Raw genomic sequence first — 5424 nt, 5'->3', positions numbered from 1 at the left:
GGGGGAGTCTCAATTATGGCGAGGCAGCGCACCCACGCATCTTAGAGGGAACGGTGCTGACACCAAGGAACATAGATCAGAATTTGGTGACGGGGAAAAATTGGGAATTGTCAAAGAATAGAAAACAGATTGCCCGTTAATTGAACAGTGCCTGGAGAAATAGAAGGGGGAAATATGAGTTTACTTTTCAGAAGGAGGGAAGAGAATTTGTTTTGGGGGGCTGGGATTGGTGAAGCAGTCCAGTGACAAGTCTGCATGACCCGGGTTAAAACAACAACAAGGCAGGAGGTTGAGAGGAACAAAACAGCATTTTAGGGATTTTTAATAAACACCGATTAAAATCACATCAGCAATAGCTGAGAGCGGCGGGAGGTCTCTGCTTCCGTATAAGTGATCGAAAGGTACTTACCCGGGATGCCGACAATTGCAACCACTGTGTAACAAATAACATTCTCTAGAAACATTGTTGATCCAAGGTTGTTCTCTTTGGAATGTTCCCAATTTCTAAATTTCATAAAAGTTGTAAATAGCCAGTAAATGAACTCAAACAGTTATAACAAAGCCCAGAGAGCACATTTCTTTCGCGCCTACTGGGTAAAACTCTTCACGGATCACACGTTGTTGAGAGTCCACCGCGTCTGGATGTTTCCATCCTCAATGTAGCTGCAGCACAGAATGACGTACTTTTATAGAAAAATCGGTCACCAATAATGAAAACAACTTGCAGAGTGACTAGTGCCAATTACCGCTAGTTAGCAAAAATATCTCTGCTCTAACGAACCGTAATGCCAGTGGGGAAATAACACGCCTGATTTCATTGAACTGAACGCAACACCTGTCATGAAGCCTCAAGAGACGGTCGATGCTGGGATGGCAACACCAGATGCGATGTTGTCAAACTACTCCGTGTAATGACAGGACATTATCTGCGCATCGCTGGTGACGACAGTAGTCTGTAATCCTGTGGGTGAGTCCACCTCATCAGCGCTTATTCCACTCTCACATTGCGAGTGGAGTCTCTGACTTGTCAATTCCCTGTGATGACGCACCTTTCATGTGATTCACTGTCACTTTGCTTGCGGTGATTTATTTTTTACTGGACATTAACATGAATGATTTCTGGCGCAAACCCTCACTGTTTGCACTGTTACCGGAGTCAGTCGCAAACACAGATGTTGGCAAGTGTGCGGCGCGAAATGCAAACCAATGACCCCAGCATTACAGACATTGTCCCCTGCTGTACCAGACAGAGAAAAACAGAAAATATTGTGTCAACATCGGTTTTTATGCAAATAAGTAGCAGTAACGATATTAAATATGTTACAGAGTCACTAGATGATATTCGAAGTTGAATTTCGGAAAGAAATTGATTCAGGGAAAAAGTGCGTATTAAGCTGCTAAACAGAGATGAACTGCGTAATGGGGCATAAATACACGGACACGGTAAAGCATCGGGATAATTAAACCGAGCTATTCCTGAAGCACGCTGTTCTCGTGTTTAGGTAGAGAAACATTGAGAAGCAGGGGGCCGGGGGTTCTTTGGCATTTCATAAAACATCATTTACAACAGGCCAATTGCGTCACTTCCGCTACAGCACATCAGGAATAGAGTGACGGTCCAAGTAGAGACGCATTGCAAAGAACGCAACATTATGAACCAGCATCAAGAACTGAGCTTCCGGGCGTGCACTGGCTTCAGATTAGAGCGGCAGAAATATCTGAGTGCCGGAGAAAGTGGATTGATGATAAATCAGGGAGGATTCTGGCACTAATTGTCGAACCGCTTTCTATGTGCATGAGAATAAAATGGTTAATTTTGCGCAGCGATCCCCTCCTCGGAGATCTGTATACCATGGATTCAATGAAGAGTCAAGATAAAGTGTCTCGACCCGAAAAGGCAACTGTCCATATTCTTCTCCTGATGCTGCCGACATGATAAGTTCTTTCACCATCGTGCCGGTCGCTCAGAGATTCAGTCACCGGAGTTTCTGAGCTTACTCAAGGCCAAATCAAGAGCCGCCAAATTCAGAAGTTAATTCCTAGTTGCTTTTCGGAATATAATATGTTGTTTTGCCAAATCATTGCTTAACTGACTGACTAGAATTGCACAAAAATGCGGTAATTGTTTCTGCCTACAGCAGACTACGAGATAAATGGTCAGTGGTCCCATATTGATGCCTCGCCACACCCAGCCTGATGGGAGTACCCTTATCCCGCTGGGGAACATCCCGCAGTGGCATTTGGTCACAGAGTCATCGAGCAGTACGGCACTGAAACAGACTCTTCTGCTCATCGTCCAGCGCCGAACTGATCCTCTCCCTAGTCCCGTGGACACTACACCTGGACCATGCCGTCCATATCCCTCCCATTCATGTCTGATCCAATTTCCTCTTCAATGTTCAAATCGTTCACGCATCGGCCATTTCCGTTGGAAGCCCGTTCCACACTTTAGCTGTCAACTGCCATTCCATCAATATATTCTTCAACCTCTTCACCACCATTGTAGTACCGTAATTCTTCACATGAACATGTAGCCTGTCGAAAAGAGCAGCATGGAGACCTCCAGTCGCAGTCGAAACGAGGATATTTAAAACAAGACATCTTTGTTTTTCTGTTTATATCAGAAGTGATCAGAGAATACGTGTATGATCACATCAGACGGTGGAATCGTTAGGTTGGTGTTTACTTAACCCTTACATACTGTTCGGGTCAAATTTGACCCGTTTTGACATTTGACAGCAGTAAAAACACTCAAAATGCCAATTTTGTAGACGAAATTTGATGACATTTCCTACTGTGACACAAAATGCGCAAGAATGAAAGTATTTAAAAATGTTAGACTTCTGTACAGGTGCTACAAATTTTTGTACACTGAGGCTGTTCCGGGTCAAATTTGACCAGTATCTATTGAAATGGATTTTCAATAGATAGTGGTCCCAGTTTGGGTCAAATCAAGGAAAATGGTGGTTTCAGAGAATCATGAAACTGTGAAACTGTACATACCATGTCTGTGTATAGTTTTTATGGGACAGTATTGACAGAGCTCAAGAGGTTCCTTGACATTGTCACGAGAACTGCCCGTCACGAGGTACCGGAGCTGCCATTTCAGTGACTGAGGTTATGGCAGCAAGACTTAAGTGTCCAAGAGGTTATTGATCTGGTCTTCCAAAATGACTAAGCAGACAGTGAATTGGAGGAGGAAGCGTCAGAGCAGGAGGTCAACACGGAGGAAAACTCTGATTGCAGTCCCTCAGATGAAGATGACTCTGAGAGAGAGAGGAGCAGCAGCAAAGGAGACATTTATGTCCAAGGATAACACAATCAGTTGGCTCTCATTTCCATATCAGGTTGCAGGCAGGATGGCAGCGGAAAATGTCATTGGTATGACTCCAGGACCCACAGGGCTGGCTACTTCCCATGCATCTGACAATTTATCAATTTTCCAGATTTTCCTCCCTCCAGCCATTGACAGAATTGTCACTGAAATGGCAAACATGGAGGAGATTAAACGGCATTGTCAAAAATTGAAGACCATGAATGTGACTGAACTACATGCCTACTGGTTGGTGTGTCTAGGTCCCGAGGTGAGGATGCTTCTAACCTCTGGAGTACTGAGACGGGAAGAGCAATTTTTCGTGCCACCGTCTCCCTGGAAATGTTCTGTTCCATACTGGCGGTGCTCAGATTTGAGAACCGTGAGACAAGTCCTAGGCAGCGTGTCACTGACAGATGGCCAGAGATCTAGGATGCCTTGGAAAGTGGATGGAACGGCTGCCTCTGTTGTACAACCCTGGTTCTGAGGTCACAGTGGATGAAAGATTGGCTCCATTCAGAGGTAATAAGTGCCTGCCCTTTTATCGTTAGACAAGTCAGTCACTGCTTCAATATACACATGCTATTAGTTGTGATATCAAATGATTGTTCCCCTTTTTGTGTTTTTGCAGTTCGCTGTCCTTTCCGCCAGTGCATGCCTAGCATGCCGGTTATGGGCAGCCTGTGATGCATGTTCCAGTTATGCTCGGAATACGCAATCCTATACTGGGAAGCCAGCTAGAGGACCCCCGGAGAGAAAACAAGGCATGAGTGTCGTGTTGGAGATGACGGAAGGACTGAGAGGATACAACGTGACCTGTGACAACTTCTTCACGTCTCATGAGCTTGGTCAGGCGCTGCTGAAGAAAAAAATCACATTGGTGGGCGCTGTGAGGCGGAACAATCGTGAGCTGCCACCTGCTCTGATTGCAGCAAGTGAGAGAGACGTCTTGTCTTCTAAGTTTGCTTTTACCCATGACACCATAGTTGTCTCGTATATGCAGAAGAAAAATGCCATCCTTACGCGCACATTACATAAGGTAGCAGAGGTCAGCGCTCAGGAGGACAGAGAAGTAGCCATCATCCTGGACTACAATGTCAACAAAGGAAGTTGACAAAGTAACAGGCACATACAGCTGCTAGAGGAGATTAGCCCGCTGACCTCTCGACATATTCCATAACATCATTGACATTTCGACCTACAATGCCTCTGTCATGTGGAGTGAGCTGAACCCTACCTGGAGAGCAAGCAAGAGGAACTGGAGGAGGTTCTTTCTGGAGGAGATTGGAAAGGTCCCTGTGACTCCTTTTATGCAAAGGCGACACCATCTTCCCAGCACAGCAGCCTCAGCGGCAGTGGTAAGGGCAGTGTCGCGATCTGAACCTGGCCCTGATCAACAACAAGTCCCTCAAGAAGCCAACACAAGGGGACTGAAGAGAAGGAGATGTGACTTCCCCGCACAGCAGCCTCAGCAGCAGTGGTAAGGGCAGTGTCGCGATCTGAACCTGGCCCTGATGAACAACAAGTCCCTCAAGAAGCCAACACAAGGGGACTGAAGAGAAGGAGATGTGACTTCCCCGCACAGCAGCCTCAGCAGCAGTGGTAAGGGCAGTGTCGCGATCTGAACCTGGCCCTGATGAACAACAAGTCCCTCAAGAAGCCAACACAAGGGGGCAGAAGAGAAGGAGATGTGACTTCCCCGCACAGCAGCCTCAGCGGCAGTGGTAAGGGCAGTGTCGCGATCTGAACCTGGCCCTGATGAACAACAAGTCCCTCAAGAAGCCAACACAAGGGGGCAGAAGAGAAGGAGATGTGACTTCCCCGCACAGCAGCCTCAGCGGCAATGGTAAGGGCAGTGTCGCGATCTGAACCTGGCCCTGATGAACAACAAGTCCCACAAGAAGCCAACACAAGGGGACAGAAGAGAAGGAGATGTGACTTCCCCGCACAGCAGCCTCAGCAGCAGTGCTAAGGGCAGTGTCGCGATCTGAACCTGGCCCTGATCAACAACAAGTCCCTCAAGAAGCCAACACAAGAGGCCAGAAGAGAAGGAGATGCAACTTCTGCTCTGCAATAACGGACTGCGAAACAGGGACAGCTTGCTGCAAATT

General features: G+C 46.8%; 1 pseudogene; it reads left to right on the top strand.

Moving 5' to 3' along the window:
• The first annotated feature begins 3170 nt into the window (after positions 1 to 3170).
• On the top strand, positions 3171 to 4797 carry LOC140723093 (uncharacterized; annotated as a pseudogene).
• The last annotated feature ends 627 nt before the right edge of the window (positions 4798 to 5424 follow it).

The sequence above is a fragment of the Hemitrygon akajei genome, unplaced genomic scaffold, assembly GCF_048418815.1.
Source record: "Hemitrygon akajei unplaced genomic scaffold, sHemAka1.3 Scf000100, whole genome shotgun sequence".
Classification (NCBI taxonomy): Eukaryota; Metazoa; Chordata; class Chondrichthyes; order Myliobatiformes; family Dasyatidae; genus Hemitrygon; species Hemitrygon akajei.
Note: the sequence above shows the minus strand (reverse complement) of the source record. Positions and strands in the feature narration are given on the sequence as shown.